Source organism: Ochlerotatus camptorhynchus, unplaced genomic scaffold (assembly GCF_037179485.1).
Source record: "Ochlerotatus camptorhynchus isolate MF236.1 unplaced genomic scaffold, CSIRO-AGI_Acam_v1.1 ptg000084l, whole genome shotgun sequence".
NCBI lineage: Eukaryota > Metazoa > Arthropoda > Insecta > Diptera > Culicidae > Ochlerotatus > Ochlerotatus camptorhynchus.
In genome coordinates, this window is record NW_027040574.1 from 1,231,328 (window position 1) to 1,245,366 (window position 14,039).

The 14,039-nt window shown below is 38.7% G+C and overlaps 1 protein-coding gene across 1 annotated transcript in view; it reads left to right on the forward strand.

Moving 5' to 3' along the window:
- Window positions 1-14,039, forward strand: part of drn (doctor no) — a 137,960-nt gene that overhangs the window by 46,832 nt on the left and 77,089 nt on the right. The window lies entirely within an intron of this gene.

A 14,039-nucleotide genomic window follows, 5' to 3' on the forward strand; every position in this document is an offset into this window, starting at 1 on the left:
TTTGAGATGTCATCGTCGTCGCAGTTGTTGTTGCTACCAGCTAGCCGCCTGCAGGTGCATTATTTACTTGTTTTGTACTCGGGAGAAAGTTGTTTAAGATGAAAACACAGCCAACTGTCACGTGACGAAATTTAAAGATGGGGAAGAGATTTTCCGCTTTTCGAACAACGCGAACACAAAGACGAAGGAAACCCCCCCATAGCATAACCCATTCCAAGAAGTGTGTGCGGTGTGGGAGTGAGCTTTATTTGGCCATGACACCTCTACCCGTTACCCGACAGAAGAGTAGTTTTGCTTCCTTGTTCTTCTTGGTCGAACCGGTTCGAGGTCGGCAGCAGGTCACACCAACGTACGATGCTGGTTTGGTTCCTGGATGGACAAAGGAAAACTTAGTTTTTCCTTGTGCGGGGTCAGGCGCGCACAAGACAACTGACTGACTGCACAATTTTCCTTTATCGTCTGCACTCAGCTCCAGTATTGGTCGTGGTTTGGTTTGGATTGGATGACGGGATTGCTTTCCATCCATCGTTCGCTCCAGTGTGTGATGTGTGAGGATGGAACCCAGATTAATCTTCCTAGCGGGGGGGTCGTGTTTTTCTCGTTAAAGGTATGAAGAAAATGGGTACACGACATTAGGCAGAATGGATAGGGATAATTCATATTCAAATAAAAAATCCATTATTTCTTTCATGAGTTGTTCATGATTTCTGTTACTGAGCGATTCCAGACAAATTCGCAAATCCATTATTTATTTGTATTTTTGATTTGGCTGAAAATTTTCAGAAACGGTTCCTCATGATTAAAAATGCCATTTTGCATCTTCAGATTACCATTTTAAATCGAGCCTTAATTTTGAAAAGAGGCAGTATAAAAATGTTAAGCTTATCTTCATAAAACTGTTACCTTGTCCAATCGGTTACCATTGGAAATGTTGTCCGGAACATCTGGAACTATTTGAAAAAAAAAATGCTACTTTAAAATTTCGCTATTTACACTATTTTTAAAATTTGTATGGGCCGTAGATTTTTTAAATGTTGGTATTTTCTAGCTATTTTCGAATGTATTTCGCTGTTCTCCAGTTCCGACAATGTTTTTCCCCGAAAGATCCGAAAATTCTAAAAATTAAGGCTCGATTTAAAATGTTGATCTGAAGATGCAAAATTGTCATTTGTGGTCATCTATTTTCATACCAATGGGTCATTTGACCGATTCACAAAAATGCCCACGAGCTGTTCTTTGAAATCAACCTTAGGTTTGGTAACTTTTTAAGTCCATGTTGATTTCTATATGGGGGTACACTTTGTGACAACCGCAAATGGAACATGTAACAAAATTATGAAAGATTTTGAACATTAATAACTCAGCTGTCCCTGGACCAATTTCAATGACTTTATCACCAATCGATCAGAAATATGTCTACGCATCAATAGATATGCTTCCGAATGATGATTTTCAACAACAAACTGTTGAAAAAGTGGTAATGTAGTCACTATTTTTATGAAATAAACGTGCTTCCCAAACCCAGTCGTCATAATCGAGTACCACTCGATGCACATCATTCTGTTTTACCCTGAAAAGATATAAAAGCGCACTGTTGTCTACCCTCAACTCATTTTCGCTTCGGTGGTGGCAGGTTAGGTAGTGCACTCTTCTACCTTACAAGCAACAATGACTGGTTGTGGCAAAGGAGGAAAAGGTTTTGGTAAAGAAGGCGCCAAGCGTCATCGCAAGGTTCTTCGTGATAACCGCCATCCGTCGTCTGGTTCGCCGTGGTGGTGTCAAACGTATCTCCGGTATGATCTACGAGAAAACACGAGGTGTGCTGAAGGTATTCCTGGAAAATGTGATCCGTGATGTGGATGTGAATGCGGTCATGGATGTCGTTTACGCTTTGAAGCGACAGACGCACCCTGTACGGTTTCGGAGGTTAAATCATCACCAACTTTGACAACAGGTGTTGGAATAGAATTTATCTATGCCTGTTTGTCCATATTCAGAACCACACGCCGCCCCCAACGACCACACAAAATGCTCTCCAGAGTTGTAATCTTATAACCAAACTTGGAAGCAGAGGTGCAAGTGATTTTGATCGATTCTCTTAATCTTTCGTTAATAACTCGTTAATTGCCCTTTGCTTTGAAGGATTGACATTGGAAAACTACGCAAAGGGAGAGTGTCGCTACTTGATAGCGAACTACTCATGATGGGAGGCGTGTGCAAAAATAAAGGCAATCAAAATTTGATTTTGTGATTGTTTTCCAAACACAGACATCAAATTGAAACACCATATTGTTTATGCATTGTAGCATTCTCTGCAGTGTTGGGAAAATATCAAAAAATCAAATCTCACCAACGCCCAAGATCACGCTTGATTTTCGTAGACAAAATTCAACAAGCAAACAACTGCGGTTGATTTTGCAATCTGTGATATCGCAGCTCGAAATATCAAGCTAACAAAACTCACCAGCTGCAAATCTCAACAAACTGTGGTGAGATTGAGTTTCATGATTTTTTTATTTACACCTGAATGCAACCGAAACTTCCATAACGGCTGGCAGCAGTCACTTCGTGTCTGCCATCGGTGAAGAGTAAAAAGAGATAGCAAACTATACTTTCTCTTTCTAAGAAAACGATGTGCAACGGAATTATTTTTGTGTCGAGTCATTTCTCAGCTTGATTTTTGCACGTTGTGAATAGTCTCTCAATATCAAAGGAACTTGTAAAATCAATATCAAGCATGATATTTTGTTCCAATAATGAGCGCATGAGAGAGGAAAAATATCAATTGATTTCTGATTTTGCCAACACTGGTTTCCTTTACACGTAGCTTTCAATAATAGTAGCATCCCGGTTACTGCTTGAACTGCATACTTGGTGTTTACCACGTTTAAAATTAATCAAACGCTTCATTCAATTCGAAATTGTACTGGATTAGAGGTCCATGTGTTATTTCATGAAAAAATGTCCAGGAAAATTGCTGGAAAATCAGGGAATTTTGTTTTCTTTATTGAATCGACACCCTGATTCCCCTTCTAATTGAGGAAATTAAGCGAGGAGGGAAGCTCCTATTTCACGGCCATACATACACCTCGCACACCTGTGTACATGTCGAGGCTCAACTCCGCTGGGAATTTCTCCCGGATGGCTCGTTTCACTTTCCCATATTTCCCCAGCACGTCTATAGCTGGGTACTGCGGAGTCGAGCAATTTTATTTTGCAAGCTAATGGAAAACTGCTTGAAAATTTTCTCAAGTTTAAAATTGATTTGCTCTTTCTCAGTTGATTCCCGCTAAGAGCTCTGAGCCAGGAGTGCTCGAGCCCCCATGACTGTATCAAAGTTTGTTTACATACATGTTTCGCCAAAGTATGTTTTACTGTAATTGAAAACTCAGCTGCCTCATAAAAAATATGCTGGTTTTTAAACTTTCATCACTAAGCCTGTTGGTTTTTATCTTTTAGCTTAAAAATAAGAATGTGTTATGAAAAAGTATAGAACATTTTTATGAGATTACAATGCTTGACGGTAGATAAGAACAGTAACTGCATTTGCTGCTTCTGAATGTTTGGCTCCCGCTTGACAGTTAACACTGGCTCCCAAGTGACAAGCACCTTGAGTGAGTCCGCAGTACTCAGGTCTATAGGCCTGTTTATGTTGACAGATAAACAAAATAACTAGTAGAACTTATATGATTTTCGAGTTGAACTGTAGTTCGTCAGCTCGTTGAAGCTCTCAGAAGTTCTCCCAGCTTCAACCCTGTTTCTTTTCATTAGCTCCCTCAAATTTTAGAAAAATTTTCCTAATATCAACAAGTATCATTTATATCACTTCCACGGCTGGTGCAGGTCACTATTTTGAAGTCAGTCACTAAAAAGTCACTTTTCAAACCAAAAAGTCACTAAAGTCACTATTTCCCTAAAAATAGTCACTAAAGTCACTTTTTCACAACGAAAATAGAGTGAAATGGCAAAATATCAACAACATTTTTAAATTGAGTACTTGGCACTAAGGAAGTTATAAAAGAATTCTGGGATGATTTCTGAGGATACTTCCAAGAGAACTCTAAGAGTTCGAAATAAATTCCGAGAAGAATTCCAATGGAATCGGCTTTTGAGGGTTCATTCTCAAAGGAATTCTTCGAAGAGTTTTAAGGGTATTCTGAGGTGGATTTTTGTTTTGAGAATTCTGAGAAAATACCATGGGAATTCTGAAGAGAATACGAATTGAATTTTCAATATAATTCAGGGGAGAAGTTCAAGATTATTCTAAGCAGAGATTTATGATATTTCTGATGTCATGGAAATTCTAAAGGGAATTCAAGTAAATTTAAAATGGATTTATGGGAAGAACCTTCATGGAAATCCTGGAAGAATATAAGAATATAATTAAAAAATCAAATATAATCTACTTTAACTAATTATGATTTATTAATTTATGCATGAAGTTAGCGATTTAAATAGTTGGAGATGCTTAACGTCAAATATCAGACTTAAAGTGATAGATGAGGAGATGAAAGTATAGAATTGAGAACGGTAGTGTGAAAATTGTATATAGAAAGTAGAAGTAGAAAGCGAGCAAAGGACATTTTTTAGGAAGTTACGAATCAGGTAGATGCTTACGCCAGATGGCGATTTGAGTGTGAAACAATTAATAGAACTGTTTCCGCACATCGGAGGTACATAAGCAAATCGGCGATCATCCCTTTTGCCAGTGTGGCGGAGTGAAACACCCCTCACTATCCCTCATCAACGGATGAGTTTGGTAAAAGGGATGCTCTACCTGATTTGTACCTTCTTAAAAATTGTTTTAAGCTCGCTTTTTTACTTTCTATATACAATTTTTAAACTGCCGTATTACAACGGAACTATCAACTCTATACTTTATTAAAATGTCCACGTTCAGCATCACCAACTACGAAAATAATCTATTTCCAAAAATGTTGTCTATTGTTCTGCAAAGAATTTCCAGAATGCAATATTATTTTTGTTAAGCTTGTTTTAGAAGCAAAGAGGAGTGGAATAGTTCTAAAAAATTTATTGAGATCATTCTGATTTTTTTTTATGAAATATTGTTGTAATGATCTATTTACCCTATTTAACAGTAACATTTAAAAAAAAATCTTTGGGAAAATCCGGAAATTGCACTTCAAATGCTCTTAATAGGAGATTCCGTTGAGAGTTTCGAAATAATTAGAGGAATTCATGAAATGTCATTTTAAGTTTCATGACAAAAACAGTTTATTTCAATATTAAACCTTATTTGAGTTTCTGAGTCATCATATAAATGTAACTATTGGTTACTTATTTATAATTCAAAAGTCACTATTTGGTCACTATTTCCGTAATTTTAGTCACTAAAGTTACTACTATTATATCGCATCAGCGCTACCAGCCCTGCAGTTCAGTTCAGTAATCAGGTATGTCCGTAATCGCAAAAGAGTCTCAAATGGCACCCTGAAGACTCATTGTAAGTTGTTTGGTATTGTTGAGGATTAGGGTATGGCAAACTAGAGCGGTAAAAAATAATCATAAGAAGTGCCTAACCACCTATTCTTCGAACCATTTATGATATCGTTAGTATATGGTACCAGTTAATTAGGGTTGTCACTCAAATTAGAATTTTTCCCATTTTTGCGGGTTCAATAAGAATAGTTGATTGATGTTGTTCGCATGGCTTTTGGGACCTTGAAGTTTATAAAGTTCACGGTTAATCAAACTTCTTGATTGTTCAAAATTACCCCCTCGCCAAGATAGTGCGAATACCTCCCACTGAGTGCACCAACAGCCGTGACCTGATATTTACAGCCGAACAGCCGATCCTAAATGACGGATCATTTTCCGATGATCTATCATAAACTAGCTTTGTCATACTCCTCATCATTATCTCCGAATAGTGTGGTAACCTCGTTGATTAGCAGCAAGAAATCATCGACTACGAAATTTGTTATGCATGATGCGAATCGCATCATCTCTCGTCGTCGTCGTCGTCGTGGGGCGATTTGGTGTTTGTGCCTTGCCAACGGCCCCAGTAAATACGTGCATGCAAAAGCTAACGTGATAATAAATGCGAAACGACGATGATGACGATCATATTAGAAAATAACATAATCGTAAAAAATCAGCACTCACACACACAAAAAAAAACAACGTACAACGCCGACGATGACGGTCGTCACCTCCCAAAGGCCCCTCCTGATGTGGTGTGCGGAGCAAATGAAAAATCGCGAAAGAGAAAACGAACAATTTTCAATCTGCAAAATCACTCTTCTTCGAATTTCAAGATAGGCACACAAAACCGGCGGCCAAACGCAAAAAGCTCTCTGGGCAAATTTGGATTCGCATAAAAAAAAATACACAGAACTGCCTGCGCAATAACCCCGCCGCACTGAACTGTTTGCAACCGTAACTGCGCGTGAATGTGTATTTTGTTTGCTCTTTTGCTCGACTTCTGCGCCAGTGTTGGCTAGGTGCTTGTATTTTTCCCTGAATCACGACTTCGACATACTACCACTTAACCGTGCTGTTGCTGGCTGCTGACTGCTGGGTAATTTCTAGTAGCAACCGTTGGCTTTGACCATGACTCAGTTCACAGTGACGGGGCGCTCTTCAGGATGATCCGATGGCGTTTCGGCTAATCGTAGAGGCCATTTACTAAGATAGGCGCCGCCGTCATGGTCATGCGGTGGTTGCTAGAGCCCATTACCGAGCGCAGCAGTCATTTGCACCATTTTTTTTTTTTTTGCAACTGGCTGGATCTGCTGCAACCCGGGCTCCACACGGTCGGACGACGACAACGACGACGACACGAGGAGAGATGATTTATCGTGCTGACTATCGTAAATTTTACAATCTATATGTAAGTATACCCGTGTTGGTTGTTCTGGTCGGGATCCAGGAACAAAGGCACGGTTGCACGGACGATGAGAGTGACTCATAAATGAGTTGAATTCGACTCACAAAGTGAGTAAATTTTTCCGAGATTTTCCAGGAACAACTTCTTGGATGTGAAGAAAATCGAGAGAGGCAGTTTATTAGTAAGCTCAATTTTCCTCATATTCGATGAGTCTTCCCGCAAAAGCTAGACAAATTTTACTCATAAATCCACTGTTGACAAAATTGCGGTGAATTCAACTCAATTTTGAGTCGGTCTCATTGTCCGTGTGGCGACTACTGCAATCAAGTGCCCACACATACGCCCAGGGTTGTTTTTTAAATGTCGTTGTCGACCGTTGGTGGTGATTAGATTGAATATCTTAAGCCTGGCACAAAGGTCGTTTCTTTGTGCAGCTTTTGGTAGGGTTAATCGCGCTGCGTCAGGTTCTTCCTTCCAGCACTGTTTCTGCAGCATTCGACGTATGTGTGTTATTGTGTGGTGCATCGGTAATGTTGTTATTATTATCAGAAACCGACGACCAATAGAAACGGGTATTATCGCAAGGCACAGTCGGATGGGGCACGTTTTTGTAACTTTTCCATTCTACTCACAACCCACTGCAACGAAGTTGATGTGTTAGCGAAAACTTTTGCGCATACATGCACCCAAACGAGAGCGGTACAATTTTCACTAGAAGATTTACTGCACACATTTTGGAGGCAAAAGGTTCGTACTAGTAAGTAGACAGAAACGCTCCAATGAATGTCCAGTCTGGGGCGAATCTGCTTCTAAAATTCGCACCATCCCTTGGGTGTACATGAAAGTATGCATGCCTAAACAAACATCCACATACTACGCGAATCACCAGGAGAAGGCATAGCACGTGTGTCCATTAGGGTGGATCAAGTTTGGTGGATGGTGGATCACAACCTCCTGTTTCCCACTGCTCTTCCGATGTGTATTGAGGTCCCCGCGAACGAATTCGGTTATGATTTGGATGTGCGGAAAAAAATTAATTTTTGTATGGGAAACGAATCTATTCAATTGCTTTCCAAAACGTAGATTTAGAGTACTATACAAAACATCAAATCGATTAGACTTCTGAGAAAAAAGTTATTATTATATTAGTTTAGACCTATTGCTCTACGCATACCTACAGGCGTATATATGTACAAGCTTGTAGGTACGTGTGGCACACTTGGTTTAAACTGAAAGAGTAGTAACTTTTTGTACAAAGTTCAAATCGATTTGCAGTCTTCGACTAAATTGCGCTGCATAGTATTCTCAGCATAACCAAATTCGTTCAAATGTTGCACAGTTGTTGAGGACCTTAATACGCATTTGCAAGAACAGTGGGTAACAGGGGGTTGTAAAGTTGACCCACCCTATTGTCCATATACTCGATATATCACTGATACTCGGCAAAGTACTGAGTAAGGGTCACCTCACCCTCTACCCTACGATGCAGGTATGTCTCGGCAATTATAGAGTTCGCTTCGGTACGGATCGATGCATCTCTACCTCTAGGTACTGCCTAGTAAATACCTACTCAAAACGCGAGGTGGAATTTATGGAAGTGTTTTTCAACCCGTTTTCGCTTCCTTGCAGCGCTAAGTCGACTAAGGTGGCTGCCGCTGTTGATGTGCGTTGTATTGCTCCAAATAATTTGGTGTTTCTAAGAAAATTCGCGTTTGCTCTCAAAGTAATGTACGGCAGCACAGAGATTGGGCGACATACTTGGGACAGGAAAAAAAGTAAGAGGTTGTATCCAAGACACGACCGTAGATTTGACGTAGGATTACGAAAGGTAGTTATGACATCGAATAACCGACATGAAACTTAAACTTAACTTTGCTCGAAAATTTATAATGGCCGATCCAAATGTGCAGCGATCCCATCTGTCAAAATCATAGAAATTGTATATCTAGATAAAAATAACTTGTTCAGAATAGATCAGACACAAACCAACTCATAAATATTGCACGCGTGTTCGTGACTTGGATAAATGTTTTCCACTAATACGGAGACAGATGTCACTAGTGTGGTTTGAGCAGAAATTTCATGATAATTTCTATTGTCATTCATATCGGTGGTTTGTTTGTCGTTGGTTTTGATGTCACAGCAAAAGTATAGTACAGGGTGGCAAGCAAACCGGGAAAACCGTGAAAACCGGGAATTTGAAAAGAAGCCGGGAAAACCGGGAAAAAGCCGGGAATTTGACGGGAGAACCGGGAAAATCAATAAATTAAAATAAATAACAGCTTGAGCTTATTCAATCAAATATATGTTTCTTCAGCTCAAAAATGGTTTATTCGGCTCTTTATTATCTTTGACCTTTGAAATTATTTGACCTTTCACAAAACTCTCCTCAGAAATCATTTGGAATTCTCCTCCGAATACCTTGGAGTTCTGTGCTGAATTTTCGTGAAACTTTCTTAAGAATTTAATTTAAAGTTTTCAGATTTTTTCTTTATTTACCTCAGAACCCGATTCCCTCGGCATTTTTCTCGGATCTTGCTTAAAGTTGTCTCGTGAATTTTCCTCAGTATTCTTTTGAAATTATTATCAGAAAACCATTTAAATTCTGTTTATATTTCTTTTCCAATTCTCCCTAAAATTCACTTGCTTTTCTCCTCACAATCCGCATACAATCCTCTTCAGAATCACCTAGGAATTCTCCTTGAAAGTCCCCCTACAACTACGTTGTAATTCTTCTTAGAGTTCGTCAGGACTTAATCCTAGAATTAATTTAGGATTCTTGTCAGAGGTTCGTTGATTTTTTCTTCATGTTCTCTCAGAATTTCGAATTTTCAAAATTCTATAAAAAAAATTCTGATTAGAACCCTGAACATTTTTTCATGACCACACAATATTCCAGCGACTGTATTTTTCCAAATCTGGAATCTTGAAAATTTTTCTTAATCAGGGATCGAGGCAAATTTTCAAAATCCCACATTTTGACTATTTTTCTCAGTTTCATATTGTTGGGTAAAAATCCAATCCTGGTTTTAGTCTTCTAAATGTCTTCTAAATCTAGGATAGATTTTCATAAGTTACAAATCTCTAAAAAAAATGCCATATTCTCAGACTCTAAACACATGTCACAGCCTCAGAATCCTAGAAATTAAAATTGTTTTTGAGATTTATTTTGTTTCTAATATTTATTTATATTAGAATAGAACACGATACTTTTAAAAAATCTTGCTCCGTAAAAAGTTCAAAACAATTTCTTAATATAAACTCTCCCTCTAAAATTCGGTATAATGACCCATTTCAGGTCGATAGCGTTCGGCTATGCGACCTTAATGAATTCCTGACTCTAGTACTTTGTATATTCTGGCGCTTTACAATCAAAAGAGGACTTGAGTCTAAAAAAATTATTCAAATTGATTCTAAGTACCTCGAAAATAACGTGATATTGAATTCATCATTTTTATTAAATATTAAAAACCGGGAATATTTTGAAATTTTAACCGGAAATTTTAAAATGAGAATTCACTGGTGGCCACCTTGTAACTGGGAAAACCGGGAAATTTTTACACCTGAATTTCAGAATAAACCATTAAAACATAGTGATCCTTCACCAAATGAATGAATGTCTTGCTCTATTTGCTGCTTAATTTTCTTCAGTTTCCCATCTTATTTTTTTTAGAATTTAATTGATTGGTTTTTGTCGTTTCAATTTCAGATGTAAAGTGCATGGTCCTTAAAATACAATATTGAAGATGCTGGACTTTGGAAACGAATGTTTGTAAAAACCGAATCTGAATTATACTTTTGCGGGGTTTTAATTTTTCGTTGTTCAACATTCTCATGTTAGCGGCGCCGGTGGTGTAGTGGTAATCGTGATTACATCTAACCCCAGCAGGCCTGGGTTCAATCCCAGTCGGCGCCGTCGGGATGTTCTGAGGCATAACATCTCTGATCACGCCTTCCTTCGGATGGGAAGTAAAGCCGTTGGTCCCCTGTTCATGAGTTGATGGGTCGATAGGTAGGGTCCAGGTGTGAGAGCTGCCTCCCTGGCGTCGGTAGCATTGGTGCTCAGCACGGAAAACAAATCAAAGAAAGAAAAAAAACATTCTCATGATATGAATTCCAGAATTAACTTACAATTCTGCTCTGAAGTAGGTGAAATGTATGTAATGTCGGCCTAAATGTCCCTAATTTGGGCGCATACGTAAATTCAGCAATCGACTAAATTTTCAATAGCGACCAAAAATATCCATTAGTACCGTCCCAATGACGCGTTTATCTAGATACAATTGATAAATAGCAGATGTTTAGCGATGGGCCCAATCTTAGATCCATAGGCCAACATTAGAGCCATTTCCCCTAATAGAAATTGTTCTGAAATAAACCAGAAAACACTCTACGTAATAATTACCGTTGAATTCTTTTTGGAATTTCCTTGCAACCCCTTCTAAGAATCCAATTGGAATCATTCTTAGAATTCCCTTGAGTCCTATCCGGAGACTTTGATTCCTTTGAAAATCTTTTCAAAAATTTCTTTTAACTCTTTTCAAAACTGCAGAAATCTTTCGAAATTTTATTTAGAAGCCCCTTGGAGTATTTTTAAGAATTTCTTTCTAATTATCAACAATTTTTTTGCAATCAATTTTGTTGGAGTTCTGTTATGGATCTTTCGCACTAGGGTTGAAATTATTGCCAGAACGCTCTTAGAACTCTATTTCTTGTTAAATTCTGATCATAATCCTCTTGGAATTCTTCTTAAAATTCATCTGTCATTTTCCTCACGATCCCCATACAAATCTTATCATCAGAATCACGTAAGAATTTTCCGCAAAGTTTTGTTTTTCACAACTCCAACTAACAATTTAATTGAGAACTTGCATTCCTCTCCACAGAAATCCCTCTATATTCATCTAACAGTTTCTGAGGATCTCATGTCAGAATAATTCTGGAATTCTGCTCAGAACTTCTCCTTCGAAAAATGTGTGGGAATCCTTCTCAATATTTGTTTGAAGTCAACACTTTAAATTTTGCTAAAAAATCCAGGGTTTGCCCGCTAGATTCTATACATTGTTCTGTAATTTGTTACAACCCTTAAAATGTTCCAAGTCTCAGAGCGTGACAATTATCCACGACTCATAAGTATGTTTTGCCTTAGGACTACGTCTGTGATTTCTATTTGGATAATGGAACATGTAACAAAATTATGAAAGATTTGGAACGTTAATAACTCAGCTGCCCCTGGACCAATTTCAATTATTTTATCACTAATCGGTCAGATATATTTCTACGCGTCTGTTAAATTTAAGACTTTATCATTTTTAAAAATGTCACTATTGACAATAGCACGAATGTGCAACTGTTGCTTTGATAGTTAAAATTATTACCGATTGCCTGCGAAAAGCGATTTCCCTAACACAGATTTCAAAGTTGAATTCCACCCGTTCTCACCAAACGGTGTTTATTCAATCACCGCGTGGGGAGTGGTGTCCTACGTCACCATTGCGTTCAACCCTATAGAGCTGTCCCTATTAGATTTTTTTTTTTTAACTGTAATCTTGAAAATTTTCCAAAATCTCACATTTTAATTATTTTTTCTCCAAATCTTGCATCACGACGATTGTTATTAATCACACATTTTGAAAAAAGTTCTAGTTTTAGACTCTACACAAATTTGAAAGCCCCAGAATCATGGGAATCTTCTTAAATCACATTTTTATTTTTATCCTTTCAGTAAATGCCTTTTAGTACGTTCTTAAAAATGCGTTCAATTCGAGGTTCCATTTCGTTTTGTTGTTGAATATTAACAACCGGGATTTTTTAAAGATTTTAACTGGGAAAGCCTTTGATAGGTAGAAATTCGGAAGCAATTTGAGCGTTCTGTTTTTGAGGTGCTCTATCGATGTCCATGTAGTACAAGTCAATCCTGGACGATATGCCTTGGATGCAAGCTCTTACTCTTTAGTTAACTCTTTAAACAGTCATTTGTGGTCTTGAAAAGGGCCGATGGGTTGGAAGCTTGGCAGCCAGTTTAGAACAATGCTATGTTAATTTTTCCTCGATGTTCTTGGAGATGATGCGGAAATGAATTATTTGGGAAAACACATCAATCACATAATCTGAGCCTGCCGGATGGTACCTACGTTTATGCTTTTTGATGCAAATTTTAAGCCCCTTCTGTTAAGAGAATTCGTGAATTCGGTTGACACTGTGAATTTTAAGACCACAAAAAAATCTGTATGTCGCCAAAATCAATATGTAAATACAAAATTAACTTACAATTCTTTGTAGAACCCTTGAAAAAGATTCCATAGGACATTGAAACGTTGGGCATAGAGTACATAAGCCGTTTTAATCGCTGTATGACTGTTAAGCCAAAAAGTTGAGCGCAAGCGCTTCAGTTGTAACGTAACAGCTGAAGAAGAAGAAGAAGAAGAAGCCTAAAAGCGAAAAAAAAAATGCTGGAGGTGACCTACGCAATTCTGAAGGACGGACTGCCCCACAGTCAGCCCGCATTACCTACGCCAATGCTCGCCACCAAGTACCGTTAGGTTGCGAGTATCCCACAGCGAAAAAAAGTTTCAACCCTACACAAGCGAAAAAGCATCCAAGCTTCATTACACATCCAACCCAACAATGACGAGGAAACCCCAAAAATTACATCCTGCTCGACCCCCTATGTAAAAGCAAAAGCGCTTTCTGGCCGTCGTTCTACGGAGGCGACGGTCCCCGTCATGAAATAATGCACAACCTTCGCAAAACCTTAAAGCTGGCTCGCGAGTGTAGTCAATCTGCACAGAGCTACCCCCATCCCCCCGCCCCGCCACCACAACAACAACATAGAGGGAGATGTAACATCCTCCTCTGTTCTTCCTCTCTCCCACTCTGCACAACAAACTAGAAAAGCTACACCGAGCACTCGCTCGCACACTGATTCGACTAGGTCAGTGTCAGTGTGTTGGTTCCTTTGGTTATGGCGATGTTTACGTTATGCTTAGTCGTTTCTGCTAGCTCATCGTGATGTTTTTAAGTATTCACCAATACCTTGCTGGCAGTGACAGGGAGCAGCTGCTGCCAGAGATAGCGCGAGAGAGAGATCTAGCTCTCCTACGATTCGAACACTAAAATTGTGGAACGACGGAAATGGTTGGTGATGCTGCTGCTGCTGATGATGATGATTGTCTGACTAGATTCGAGT